The following is a 14,914-nucleotide window of genomic DNA, read 5'->3' as shown; positions in this document are numbered from 1 at the left end:
GTTTGGAAGCCCGTTCGGAAGGCAAGAGGAGGCGGAGGCGGGAATCTCTGCTCAATTTTTTCCCGAGGCCTGGGGACAAGCCTTTGCACATTTGATCCAGCCGGGCCTGCATCAGCAGATCCTGCTCCGATGGCAAGGGAGAGCCTGCAGGTGTAAATCAAAGAAAGGGGAGAAATCCGCAAGAGGCGGGTTAACAAATTCCAGTGGCAGGCCCATGTTCCACAGGAAGCAAGTACTTCCTCCTGCTCCCTTCAGTGGGAAAAGACATAGGAGGTGTATTTCTCCAAGCAGGGGCTCTGCGTAGGTGGCACTGCATTGCTTTGGGAAGCATCCATGCTAAGTGCAGAGTAGCAGCAGACCCCACAGCTGAGACGTGAATTGGGACTGTTAAGGAAGGGCACTGGGAGGGTGAGGAGGGCAGAGGAAAATGCTTTACAAAAGCATCTGCAAGTTCCTACACACCCGCTGAAAACCCATACCAGGGATGGGGCTCGAACCCATGCGGACAACTGTCCATTGGATCTTAAGTCCAACACCTTAACCACTCGGCCACCCTGGTGAGACCCTAGGCCCTGCCTTACTCAGCTCCCTTTTCATGCTGGCTGCTCCAGCGCAGGCTGTCCAGCAAGAGGTGATTGCAGAGTAAAAAGACTTTTGCAGGAGGATAAAGGTAATTGCTTATGACAAACACACTGTGTGACACCTAACTTTTCCCCACTCGTACTTTATGAGCAATCTATACAGTGGAGTTAGCTTAGTCACAATAAGGAAGTGAGCAAGGCAGGCTCACAAGAGCATCTCCTCCCTGGTGGTCTAGTGGCTAGGATTCGGCGCTTTCACCGCCGCGGCCCGGGTTTGATTCGCGGTCAGGGAAGATCCCTCTAAGACGTAGACGTGCGTAATTTGTCCACGCAGCTCAGCTTTTTTTAATCGAAGGTCCTTAAAAAGGCACCCCGACCTATAGACGAAAGCAGAGGAAAGGGGCTGGGTCCCCTGTGTCCCAGGTTGCTTTGCTCCCATTGCCCTCAGCCACCTTCATGCGCACGCAGTCCCCCACCCAGTCAGGTGCTCTATGTGGGCGTAAAGTGCAGTACCAGCTCATCAGAAAAGTAAATTGCTGGAAAACCCGGCTGCGATGTATACATCTACTTTGGAGCAATCTTCTCCCTTGCACTCTTGAATCGGTCATTCGCAATGTATTCTTCCAGCAAGCTGAATAACGAGGTAGGTGTGAGAAGGTGTACCAGCTGTCTTTGAGCTATCAGCGGCCACTAGGTGTCCCTCTTGTGATTTCCCGGGGATCCCGATTGTACAGGAATTCGTCGGTTCAGTAGCACGGGGGAGGGGATGGCCTGTGCTTGGAAGTGACAAACAGTCTGGTGGAATCATGAGTGTTTTTTCAAGTTCTGATTCATATTCGCTGTAGAATAAAATATGCTTTCAGCCCCCATGAGCTTTGTCACTAGGAGAGCAGTGTAGGAACTTTTGCTGTATGGCTGTGGGTTCCCTGGTGGTCTAGTGGTTAGGATTCGGTGCTCTCACCACCGCGGCCTGGGTTCGATTCCCGGTCAGGGAACAGTCCTTCTTCTGCCCTTGAACGCTTTTCCTTCCCGCAGGTCAGGGCTTCTCAAAATGAATTTGCTTTTCTGACAAACAGTTTGCCTAGCATCCCGCAATATGGCTCCTAATTTGATTTTCGCAAGGTTCCCTTTGAGTTGCTTTCCTTGGCGGGAGGAAAATCTCTTGTGCAAGGCTCTTGAGGAAGTGAGATTCTGTATTCTGAGGTGCGCTTCTTTTCGTAGGCTTCTGACCACATGGTGTGCGGCAGGAAGTCATCTTTGACAGGGCCGCAGGCTTTGTCTCCAAATGGCATCCCGGACCCACTGCAACCCACCTTTTTGCTGAAACGGAAGTCTGGTTCAGGGTAAGAAAAAGCTGAGCTGCACGTACCGAAAGCAGCAGAGCCCAGCGGCGGAGAGGGTGTGGCCAGGGCTGTCTGATTTGCATAGTGACCAGTGGCATCTTGGGAATGTACAGGCTTTGGAGCTTAACGGGGGCTGCAGGGGTCTGCCTGGCCGGAGAAATGCCTGTCTGGCGCTCCCCTCAGGACACACGTGTCTTCCGTTCGAGCATGGAGGGTGAGGGACATGGGTCACCATCATATACAGGGGTGTGGGCATGGGCAGGATGGGGCGTGGGGGACCCATCAGGGCATTGCCCGTTTGGAAGCCCGTTCGGAAGGCAAGAGGAGGCGGAGGCGGGAATCTCTGCTCAATTTTTTCCCGAGGCCTGGGGACAAGCCTTTGCACATTTGATACAGCCGGGCCTGCATCAGCAGATCCTGCTCCGATGGCAAGGGAGAGCCTGCAGGTGTAAATCAAAGAAAGGGGAGAGATCCGCAAGAGGCGGGTTAACAAATTCAAGTGGCAGGCCCAAGTTCCACAGGAAGCAAGTACTTCCTCCTGCTCCCTTCAGTGGGAAAAGACATAGGAGGTGTATTTCTCCAAGCAGGGGCTCTGCGTAGGTGGCACTGCATTGCTTTGGGAAGCATCCATGCTAAGTGCAGAGTAGCAGCAGACCCCACAGCTGAGACGTGAATTGGGACTGTTAAGGAAGGGCACTGGGAGGGTGAGGAGGGCAGAGGAAAATGCTTTACAAAAGCATCTGCAAGTTCCTACACACCCGCTGAAAACCCATACCAGGGATGGGGCTCGAACCCATGCGGACAACTGTCCATTGGATCTTAAGTCCAACGCCTTAACCACTCGGCCACCCTGGTGAGACCCTAGGCCCTGCCTTACTCAGCTCCCTTTTCATGCTGGCTGCTCCAGCGCACGCTGTCCAGCAAGAGGTGATTGCAGAGTAAAAAGGCTTTTGCAGGAGGATAAAGGTAATTGCTTATGACAAACACACTGTGTGACACCTAACTTTTCCCCACTCGTACTTTATGGGCAATCTATACAGTGGAGTTAGCTTAGTCACAATAAGGAAGTGAGCAAGGCAGGCTCACAAGAGCATCTCCTCCCTGGTGGTCTAGTGGCAAGGATTCGGCGCTTTCACCGCCGCGGCCCGGGTTTGATTCGCGGTCAGGGAAGATCCCTCTAAGACGTAGACGTGTGTAATTTGTCCACGCAGCTCAGCTTTTTTTAATCGAAGGTCCTTAAAAAGGCACCCCGACCTATAGACGAAAGCAGAGGAAAGGGGCTGGGTCCCCTGTGTCCCAGGTTGCTTTGCTCCCATTGCCCTCAGCCACCTTCATGCGCACGCAGTCCCCCACCCAGTCAGGTGCTCTATGTGGGCGTAAAGTGCAGTACCAGCTCATCAGAAAAGTAAATTGCTGGAAAACCCGGCTGCGATGTATACATCTACTTTGGAGCAATCTTCTCCCTTGCACTCTTGAATCGGTCATTCGCAATGTATTCTTCCAGCAAGCTGAATAACGAGGTAGGTGTGAGAAGGTGTACCAGCTGTCTTTGAGCTATCAGCGGCCACTAGGTGTCCCTCTTGTGATTTCCCGGGGATCCCGATTGTACAGGAATTCGTCGGTTCAGTAGCACGGGGGAGGGGATGGCCTGTGCTTGGAAGTGACAAACAGTCTGGTGGAATCATGAGTGTTTTTTCAAGTTCTGATTCATATTCGCTGTAGAATAAAATATGCTTTCAGCCCCCATGAGCTTTGTCACTAGGAGAGCAGTGTAGGAACTTTTGCTGTATGGCTGTGGGTTCCCTGGTGGTCTAGTGGTTAGGATTCGGCGCTCTCACCAACGCGGCCTGGGTTCGATTCCCGGTCAGGGAACAGTCCTTCTTCTCCCCTTGAACGCTTTTCCTTCCCGCAGGTCAGGGCTTCTCAAAATGAATTTGCTTTTCTGACAAACAATTTGCCTAGCATCCCGCAATCTGGCTCCTAATTTGATTTTCGCAAGGTTCCCTTTGAGTTGCTTTCCTCGGCGGGAGGAAAATCTCTTGTGCAAGGCTCTTGAGGAAGTGAGATTCTGTATTCCGAGGTGCGCTTCTTTTCGTAGGCTTCTGACCACATGGTGTGCGGCAGGAAGTCATCTTTGACAGGGCCGCAGGCTTTGTCTCCAAATGGCATCCCGGACCCACTGCAACCCACCTTTTTGCTGAAACGGAAGTCTCGTTCAGGGTAAGAAAAAGCTGAGCTGCACGTACCGAAAGCAGCAGAGCCCAGCGGCGGAGAGGGTGTGGCCAGGGCTGTCTGATTTGCATAGTGACCAGTGGCATCTTGGGAATGTACAGGCTTTGGAGCTTAACGGGGGCTGCAGGGGTCTGCCTGGCCGGAGAAATGCCTGTCTGGCGCTCCCCTCAGGACACACGTGTCTTCCGTTCGAGCATGGAGGGTGAGGGACATGGGTCACCCTCATATACAGGGGTGTGGGCATGGGCAGGATGGGGCGTGGGGGACCCGTCAGGGCATTGCCCGTTTGGAAGCCCGTTCGGAAGGCAAGAGGAGGCGGAGGCGGGAATCTCTGCTCAATTTTTTCCCGAGGCCTGGGGACAAGCCTTTGCACATTTGATCCAGCCGGGCCTGCATCAGCAGATCCTGCTCCGATGGCAAGGGAGAGCCTGCAGGTGTAAATCAAAGAAAGGGGAGAAATCCGCAAGAGGCGGGTTAACAAATTCCAGTGGCAGGCCCATGTTCCCCAGGAAGCAAGTACTTCCTCCTGCTCCCTTCAGTGGGAAAAGACATAGGAGGTGTATTTCTCTAAGCAGGGGCTCTGCGTAGGTGGCACTGCATTGCTTTGGGAAGCATCTATGCTAAGTGCAGAGTAGCAGCAGACCCCACAGCTGAGACGTGAATTGGGACTGTTAAGGAAGGGCACTGGGAGGGTGAGGAGGGCAGAGGAAAATGCTTTACGAAAGCATCTGCAAGTTCCTACACACCCGCTGAAAACCCATACCAGGGATGGGGCTCGAACCCATGCGGACAACTGTCCATTGGATCTTAAGTCCAATGCCTTAACCACTCGGCCACCCTGGTGAGACCCTAGGCCCTGCCTTACTCAGCTCCCTTTTCATGCTGGCTGCTCCAGCGCAGGCTGTCCAGCAAGAGGTGATTGCAGAGTAAAAAGGCTTTTGCAGGAGGATAAAGGTAATTGCTTATGACAAACACACTGTGTGACACCTAACTTTTCCACACTCGTACTTTATGGGCAATCTATACAGTGGAGTTAGCTTAGTCACAATAAGGAAGTGAGCAAGGCAGGCTCACAAGAGCATCTCCTCCCTGGTGGTCTAGTGGCTAGGATTCGGCGCTTTCACCGCCGCGGCCCGGGTTCAAATCCCGGTCAGGGAAGATCCCTCTAAGACGTAGACGTGCGTAATTTGTCCACGCAGCTCAGCTTTTTTTAATCGAAGGTCCTTAAAAGGCACCCCGACCTATAGACGAAAGCAGAGGAAAGGGGCTGGGTCCCCTGTGTCCCAGGTTGCTTTGCTCCCATTGCCCTCAGCCACCTTCATGCGCACGCAGTCCCCCACCCAGTCAGGTGCTCTATGTGGGCGTAAAGTGCAGTACCAGCTCATCAGAAAGGTAAATTGCTGGAAAACCCGGCTGCGATGTATACATCTACTTTGGAGCACTCTTCTCCCTTGCACTCTTGAATCGGTCATTCGCAATGTATTCTTCCAGCAAGCTGAATAACGAGGTAGGTGTGAGAAGTTGTACCAGCTGTCTTTGAGCTATCAGCGGCCACTAGGTGTCCCTCTTGTGATTTCCCGGGGATCCTGATTGTACAGGAATTCGTCGGTTCAGTAGCACGGGGGAGGGGATGGCCTGTGCTTGGAAGTGACAAACAGTCTGGTGGAATCATGAGTGTTTTTTCAAGTTCTGATCCATATTCGCTGTAGAATAAAATATGCTTTCAGCCCCCATGAGCTTTGTCACTAGGAGAGCAGTGTAGGAACTTTTGCTGTATGGCTGTGGGTTCCCTGGTGGTCTAGTGGTTAGGATTCGGCGCTCTCACCGCCGCGGCCCGGGTTCGATTCCCGGTCAGGAAACAGTCCTTCTTCTGCCCTTGAACGCTTTTCCTTCCCGCAGGTCAGGGCTTCTCAAAATGAATTTGCTTTTCTGACATACAGTTTGCCTAGCATCCTACAATATGGCTCCTAATTTGATTTTCGCAAGGTTCCCTTTGAGTTGCTTTCCTCGGTGGGAGGAAAATCTCTTGTGCAAGGCTTTTGAGGAAGTGAGATTCTGTATTCCGAGGTGCGCTTCTTTTCGTAGGCTTCTGACCACATGGTGTGCGGCAGGAAGTCATCTTTGACAGGGCCGCAGGCTTTGTCTCCAAATGGCATCCCGGACCCACTGCAACCCACCTTTTTGCTGAAACGGAAGTCTGGTTCAGGGTAAGAAAAAGCTGAGCTGCACGTACCGAAAGCAGCAGAGCCCAGCGGCGGAGAGGGTGTGGCCAGGGCTGTCTGATTTGCATAGTGACCAGTGGCATCTTGGGAATGTACAGGCTTTGGAGCTTAACGGGGGCTGCAGGGGTCTGCCTGGCCGGAGAAATGCCTGTCTGGCGCTCCCCTCAGGACACACGTGTCTTCCGTTCGAGCATGGAGGGTGAGGGACATGGGTCACCATCATATACAGGGGTGTGGGCATGGGCAGGATGGGGCGTGGGGGACCCATCAGGGCATTGCCCGTTTGGAAGCCCGTTCGGAAGGCAAGAGGAGGCGGAGGCGGGAATCTCTGCTCAATTTTTTCCCGAGGCCTGGGGACAAGCCTTTGCACATTTGATACAGCCGGGCCTGCATCAGCAGATCCTGCTCCGATGGCAAGGGAGAGCCTGCAGGTGTAAATCAAAGAAAGGGGAGAAATCCGCAAGAGGCGGGTTAACAAATTCCAGTGGCAGGCCCATGTTCCACAGGAAGCAAGTACTTCCTCCTGCTCCCTTCAGTGGGAAAAGACTTAGGAGGTGTATTTCTCCAAGCAGGGGCTCTGCGTAGGTGGCACTGCATTGCTTTGGGAAGCATCCATGCTAAGTGCAGAGTAGCAGCAGACCCCACAGCTGGGACGTGAATTGGGACTGTTAAGGAAGGGCACTGGGAGGGTGAGGAGGGCAGAGGAAAATGCTTTCCAAAAGCATCTGCAAGTTCCTACACACCCGCTGAAAACCCATACCAGGGATGGGGCTCGAACCCATGCGGACAACTGTCCATTGGATCTTAAGTCCAACGCCTTAATCACTCGGCCACCCTGGTGAGACCCAAGGCCCTGCCTTACTCAGCTCCCTTTTCATGCTGGCTGCTCCAGCGCAGGCTGTCCAGCAAGAGGTGATTGCAGAGTAAAAAGGCTTTTGCAGGAGGATAAAGGTAATTGCTTATGACAAACACACTGTGTGACACCTAACTTTTCCCCACTCGTACTTTATGGGCATTCTATACAGTGGAGTTAGCTTAGTCACAATAAGGAAGTGAGCAAGGCAGGCTCACAAGAGCATCTCCTCCCTGGTGGTCTAGTGGCTAGGATTCGGCGCTTTCACCGCCGCGGCCCGGGTTTGATTCGCGGTCAGGGAAGATCCCTCTAAGACGTAGACGTGCGTAATTTGTCCACGCAGCTCAGCTTTTTTTAATCGAAGGTCCTTAAAAAGGCACCCCGACCTATAGACGAAAGCAGAGGAAAGGGGCTGGGTCCCCTGTGTCCCAGGTTGCTTTGCTCCCATTGCCCTCAGCCACCTTCATGCGCACGCAGTCCCCCACCCAGTCAGGTGCTCTATGTGGGCGTAAAGTGCAGTACCAGCTCATCAGAAAAGTAAATTGCTGGAAAACCCGGCTGCGATGTATACATCTACTTTGGAGCACTCTTCTCCCTTGCACTCTTGAATCGGTCATTCGCAATGTATTCTTCCAGCAAGCTGAATAACGAGGTAGGTGTGAGAAGGTGTACCAGCTGTCTTTGAGCTATCAGCGGCCACTAGGTGTCCCTCTTGTGATTTCCCGGGGATCCCGATTGTACAGGAATTCGTCGGTTCAGTAGCACGGGGGAGGGGATGGCCTGTGCTTGGAAGTGACAAACAGTCTGGTGGAATCATGAGTGTTTTTTCAAGTTCTGATTCATATTCGCTGTAGAATAAAATATGCTTTCAGCCCCCATGAGCTTTGTCACTAGGAGAGCAGTGTAGGAACTTTTGCTGTATGGTTGTGGGTTCCCTGGTGGTCTAGTGGTTAGGATTCGGCGCTCTCACCGCCGCGGCCCGGGTTCGATTCCCGGTCAGGGAACAGTCCTTCTTCTGCCCTTGAACGCTTTTCCTTCCCTCAGGTCAGGGCTTCTCAAAATGAATTTGCTTTTCTGACATACAGTTTGCCTAGCATCCCGCAATATGGCTCCTAATTTGATTTTCGCAAGGTTCCCTTTGAGTTGCTTTCCTCGGTGGGAGGAAAATCTCTTGTGCAAGGCTCTTGAGGAAGTGAGATTCTGTATTCCGAGGTGCGCTTCTTTTCGTAGGCTTCTGACCACATGGTGTGCGGCAGGAAGTCATCTTTGACAGGGCCGCAGGCTTTGTCTCCAAATGGCATCCCGGACCCACTGCAACCCACCTTTTTGCTGAAACGGAAATCTGGTTCAGGGTAAGAAAAAGCTGAGCTGCACGTACCGAAAGCAGCAGAGCCCAGCGGCGGAGACGGTGTGGCCAGGGCTGTCTGATTTGCACAGTGACCAGTGGCATCTTGGGAATGTACAGGCTTTGGAGCTTAACGGGGGCTGCAGGGGTCTGCCTGGCCGGAGAAATGCCTGTCTGGCGCTCCCCTCAGGACACACGTGTCTTCCGTTGGAGCATGGAGGGTGAGGGACATGGGTCACCCTCATATACAGGGGTGTGGGCATGGGCAGGATGGGGCGTGGGGGACCCGTCAGGGCATTGCCCGTTTGGAAGCCCGTTCGGAAGGCAAGAGGAGGCGGAGGCGGGAATCTCTGCTCAATTTTTTCCCGAGGCCTGGGGACAAGCCTTTGCACATTTGATCCAGCCGGGCCTGCATCAGCAGATCCTGCTCCGATGGCAAGGGAGAGCCTGCAGGTGTAAATCAAAGAAAGGGGAGAAATCCGCAAGAGGCGGGTTAACAAATTCCAGTGGCAGGCCCATGTTCCACAGGAAGCAAGTACTTCCTCCTGCTCCCTTCAGTGGGAAAAGACATAGGAGGTGTATTTCTCCAAGCAGGGGCTCTGCGTAGGTGGCACTGCATTGCTTTGGGAAGCATCCATGCTAAGTGCAGAGTAGCAGCAGACCCCACAGCTGAGACGTGAATTGGGACTGTTAAGGAAGGGCACTGGGAGGGTGAGGAGGGCAGAGGAAAATGCTTTACAAAAGCATCTGCAAGTTCCTACACACCCGCTGAAAACCCATACCAGGGATGGGGCTCGAACCCATGCGGACAACTGTCCATTGGATCTTAAGTCCAACACCTTAACCACTCGGCCACCCTGGTGAGACCCTAGGCCCTGCCTTACTCAGCTCCCTTTTCATGCTGGCTGCTCCAGCGCAGGCTGTCCAGCAAGAGGTGATTGCAGAGTAAAAAGACTTTTGCAGGAGGATAAAGGTAATTGCTTATGACAAACACACTGTGTGACACCTAACTTTTCCCCACTCGTACTTTATGGGCAATCTATACAGTGGAGTTAGCTTAGTCACAATAAGGAAGTGAGCAAGGCAGGCTCACAAGAGCATCTCCTCCCTGGTGGTCTAGTGGCTAGGATTCGGCGCTTTCACCGCCGCGGCCCGGGTTTGATTCGCGGTCAGGGAAGATCCCTCTAAGACGTAGACGTGCGTAATTTGTCCACGCAGCTCAGCTTTTTTTAATCGAAGGTCCTTAAAAAGGCACCCCGACCTATAGACGAAAGCAGAGGAAAGGGGCTGGGTCCCCTGTGTCCCAGGTTGCTTTGCTCCCATTGCCCTCAGCCACCTTCATGCGCACGCAGTCCCCCACCCAGTCAGGTGCTCTATGTGGGCGTAAAGTGCAGTACCAGCTCATCAGAAAAGTAAATTGCTGGAAAACCCGGCTGCGATGTATACATCTACTTTGGAGCAATCTTCTCCCTTGCACTCTTGAATCGGTCATTCGCAATGTATTCTTCCAGCAAGCTGAATAACGAGGTAGGTGTGAGAAGGTGTACCAGCTGTCTTTGAGCTATCAGCGGCCACTAGGTGTCCCTCTTGTGATTTCCCGGGGATCCCGATTGTACAGGAATTCGTCGGTTCAGTAGCACGGGGGAGGGGATGGCCTGTGCTTGGAAGTGACAAACAGTCTGGTGGAATCATGAGTGTTTTTTCAAGTTCTGATTCATATTCGCTGTAGAATAAAATATGCTTTCAGCCCCCATGAGCTTTGTCACTAGGAGAGCAGTGTAGGAACTTTTGCTGTATGGCTGTGGGTTCCCTGGTGGTCTAGTGGTTAGGATTCGGTGCTCTCACCACCGCGGCCTGGGTTCGATTCCCGGTCAGGGAACAGTCCTTCTTCTGCCCTTGAACGCTTTTCCTTCCCGCAGGTCAGGGCTTCTCAAAATGAATTTGCTTTTCTGACAAACAGTTTGCCTAGCATCCCGCAATATGGCTCCTAATTTGATTTTCGCAAGGTTCCCTTTGAGTTGCTTTCCTTGGCGGGAGGAAAATCTCTTGTGCAAGGCTCTTGAGGAAGTGAGATTCTGTATTCTGAGGTGCGCTTCTTTTCGTAGGCTTCTGACCACATGGTGTGCGGCAGGAAGTCATCTTTGACAGGGCCGCAGGCTTTGTCTCCAAATGGCATCCCGGACCCACTGCAACCCACCTTTTTGCTGAAACGGAAGTCTGGTTCAGGGTAAGAAAAAGCTGAGCTGCACGTACCGAAAGCAGCAGAGCCCAGCGGCGGAGAGGGTGTGGCCAGGGCTGTCTGATTTGCATAGTGACCAGTGGCATCTTGGGAATGTACAGGCTTTGGAGCTTAACGGGGGCTGCAGGGGTCTGCCTGGCCGGAGAAATGCCTGTCTGGCGCTCCCCTCAGGACACACGTGTCTTCCGTTCGAGCATGGAGGGTGAGGGACATGGGTCACCATCATATACAGGGGTGTGGGCATGGGCAGGATGGGGCGTGGGGGACCCATCAGGGCATTGCCCGTTTGGAAGCCCGTTCGGAAGGCAAGAGGAGGCGGAGGCGGGAATCTCTGCTCAATTTTTTCCCGAGGCCTGGGGACAAGCCTTTGCACATTTGATACAGCCGGGCCTGCATCAGCAGATCCTGCTCCGATGGCAAGGGAGAGCCTGCAGGTGTAAATCAAAGAAAGGGGAGAGATCCGCAAGAGGCGGGTTAACAAATTCAAGTGGCAGGCCCAAGTTCCACAGGAAGCAAGTACTTCCTCCTGCTCCCTTCAGTGGGAAAAGACATAGGAGGTGTATTTCTCCAAGCAGGGGCTCTGCGTAGGTGGCACTGCATTGCTTTGGGAAGCATCCATGCTAAGTGCAGAGTAGCAGCAGACCCCACAGCTGAGACGTGAATTGGGACTGTTAAGGAAGGGCACTGGGAGGGTGAGGAGGGCAGAGGAAAATGCTTTACAAAAGCATCTGCAAGTTCCTACACACCCGCTGAAAACCCATACCAGGGATGGGGCTCGAACCCATGCGGACAACTGTCCATTGGATCTTAAGTCCAACGCCTTAACCACTCGGCCACCCTGGTGAGACCCTAGGCCCTGCCTTACTCAGCTCCCTTTTCATGCTGGCTGCTCCAGCGCAGGCTGTCCAGCAAGAGGTGATTGCAGAGTAAAAAGGCTTTTGCAGGAGGATAAAGGTAATTGCTTATGACAAACACACTGTGTGACACCTAACTTTTCCCCACTCGTACTTTATGGGCAATCTATACAGTGGAGTTAGCTTAGTCACAATAAGGAAGTGAGCAAGGCAGGCTCACAAGAGCATCTCCTCCCTGGTGGTCTAGTGGCTAGGATTCGGCGCTTTCACCGCCGCGGCCCGGGTTTGATTCGCGGTCAGGGAAGATCCCTCTAAGACGTAGACGTGTGTAATTTGTCCACGCAGCTCAGCTTTTTTTAATCGAAGGTCCTTAAAAAGGCACCCCGACCTATAGACGAAAGCAGAGGAAAGGGGCTGGGTCCCCTGTGTCCCAGGTTGCTTTGCTCCCATTGCCCTCAGCCACCTTCATGCGCACGCAGTCCCCCACCCAGTCAGGTGCTCTATGTGGGTTTAAAGTGCAGTACCAGCTCATCAGAAAAGTAAATTGCTGGAAAACCCGGCTGCGATGTATACATCTACTTTGGAGCAATCTTCTCCCTTGCACTCTTGAATCGGTCATTCGCAATGTATTCTTCCAGCAAGCTGAATAACGAGGTAGGTGTGAGAAGGTGTACCAGCTGTCTTTGAGCTATCAGCGGCCACTAGGTGTCCCTCTTGTGATTTCCCGGGGATCCCGATTGTACAGGAATTCGTCGGTTCAGTAGCACGGGGGAGGGGATGGCCTGTGCTTGGAAGTGACAAACAGTCTGGTGGAATCATGAGTGTTTTTTCAAGTTCTGATTCATATTCGCTGTAGAATAAAATATGCTTTCAGCCCCCATGAGCTTTGTCACTAGGAGAGCAGTGTAGGAACTTTTGCTGTATGGCTGTGGGTTCCCTGGTGGTCTAGTGGTTAGGATTCGGCGCTCTCACCAACGCGGCCTGGGTTCGATTCCCGGTCAGGGAACAGTCCTTCTTCTCCCCTTGAACGCTTTTCCTTCCCGCAGGTCAGGGCTTCTCAAAATGAATTTGCTTTTCTGACAAACAGTTTGCCAAGCATCCCGCAATCTGGCTCCTAATTTGATTTTCGCAAGGTTCCCTTTGAGTTGCTTTCCTCGGCGGGAGGAAAATCTCTTGTGCAAGGCTCTTGAGGAAGTGAGATTCTGTATTCCGAGGTGCGCTTCTTTTCGTAGGCTTCTGACCACATGGTGTGCGGCAGGAAGTCATCTTTGACAGGGCCGCAGGCTTTGTCTCCAAATGGCATCCCGGACCCACTGCAACCCACCTTTTTGCTGAAACGGAAGTCTCGTTCAGGGTAAGAAAAAGCTGAGCTGCACGTACCGAAAGCAGCAGAGCCCAGCGGCGGAGAGGGTGTGGCCAGGGCTGTCTGATTTGCATAGTGACCAGTGGCATCTTGGGAATGTACAGGCTTTGGAGCTTAACGGGGGCTGCAGGGGTCTGCCTGGCCGGAGAAATGCCTGTCTGGCGCTCCCCTCAGGACACACGTGTCTTCCGTTCGAGCATGGAGGGTGAGGGACATGGGTCACCCTCATATACAGGGGTGTGGGCATGGGCAGGATGGGGCGTGGGGGACCCGTCAGGGCATTGCCCGTTTGGAAGCCCGTTCGGAAGGCAAGAGGAGGCGGAGGCGGGAATCTCTGCTCAATTTTTTCCCGAGGCCTGGGGACAAGCCTTTGCACATTGGATCCAGCCGGGCCTGCATCAGCAGATCCTGCTCCGATGGCAAGGGAGAGCCTGCAGGTGTAAATCAAAGAAAGGGGAGAAATCCGCAAGAGGCGGGTTAACAAATTCCAGTGGCAGGCCCATGTTCCACAGGAAGCAAGTACTTCCTCCTGCTCCCTTCAGTGGGAAAAGACATAGGAGGTGTATTTCTCCAAGCAGGGGCTCTGCGTAGGTGGCACTGCATTGCTTTGGGAAGCATCCATGCTAAGTGCAGAGTAGCAGCAGACCCCACAGCTGAGACGTGAATTGGGACTGTTAAGGAAGGGCACTGGGAGGGTGAGGAGGGCAGAGGAAAATGCTTTACAAAAGCATCTGCAAGTTCCTACACACCCGCTGAAAACCCATACCAGGGATGGGGCTCGAACCCTTGCGGACAACTGTCCATTGGATCTTAACTCCAACGCCTTAACCACTCGGCCACCCTGGTGAGACACTAGGCCCTGCCTTACTCAGCTCCCTTTTCATGCTGGCTGCTCCAGCGCAGGCTGTCCAGCAAGAGGTGATTGCAGAGTAAAAAGGCTTTTGCAGGAGGATAAAGGTAATTGCTTATGACAAACACACTGTGTGACACCTAACTTTTCCACACTCGTACTTTATGGGCAATCTATACAGTGGAGTTAGCTTAGTCACAATAAGGAAGTGAGCAAGGCAGGCTCACAAGAGCATCTCCTCCCTGGTGGTCTAGTGGCTAGGGTTCGGCGCTTTCACCGCCGCGGCCCGGGTTCGATTCCCGGTCAGGGAAGATCTCTCTAAGACGTAGACGTGCGTAATTTGTCCACGCAGCTCAGCTTTTTTTAATCGAAGGTCCTTAAAAGGCACCCCGACCTATAGACGAAAGCAGAGGAAAGGGGCTGGGTCCCCTGTGTCCCAGGTTGCTTTGCTCCCATTGCCCTCAGCCACCTTCATGCGCACGCAGTCCCCCACCCAGTCAGGTGCTCTATGTGCGCGTAAAGTGCAGTACCAGCTCATCAGAAAGGTAAATTGCTGGAAAACCCGGCTGCGATGTATACATCTACTTTGGAGCACTCTTCTCCCTTGCACTCTTGAATCGGTCATTTGCAATGTATTCTTCCAGCAAGCTGAATAACGAGGTAGGTGTGAGAAGGTGTACCAGCTGTCTTTGAGCTATCAGCGGCCACTAGGTGTCCCTCTTGTGATTTCCCGGGGATCCTGATTGTACAGGAATTCGTCGGTTCAGTAGCACGGGGGAGGGGATGGCCTGTGCTTGGAAGTGACAAACAGTCTGGTGGAATCATGAGTGTTTTTTCAAGTTCTGATTCATATTCGCTGTAGAATAAAATATGCTTTCAGCCCCCATGAGCTTTGTCACTAGGAGAGCAGTGTAGGAACTTTTGCTGTATGGCTGTGGGTTCCCTGGTGGTCTAGTGGTTAGGATTTGGCGCTCTCACCGCCGCGGCCCGTGTTCGATTCCCAGTCAGGAAACAGTCCTTCTTCTGCCCTTG

The 14,914-nt window shown here is 53.0% G+C and overlaps 1 non-coding gene across 1 annotated transcript; it reads left to right on the top strand.

Annotated features, from left to right (window-relative positions):
• The first annotated feature begins 8,163 nt into the window (after positions 1 to 8,163).
• TRNAE-CUC (transfer RNA glutamic acid (anticodon CUC)) lies at positions 8,164 to 8,235 on the top strand. Its single transcript has one exon. It is a non-coding gene; the product is annotated as a tRNA-Glu (tRNA).
• Positions 8,236 to 14,914: the final 6,679 nt, after the last annotated feature.

Source organism: Triturus cristatus, chromosome 5_2 (genome assembly GCF_964204655.1).
Source record: "Triturus cristatus chromosome 5_2, aTriCri1.1, whole genome shotgun sequence".
NCBI lineage: Eukaryota > Metazoa > Chordata > Amphibia > Caudata > Salamandridae > Triturus > Triturus cristatus.
Note: the sequence above shows the minus strand (reverse complement) of the source record. Positions and strands in the feature narration are given on the sequence as shown.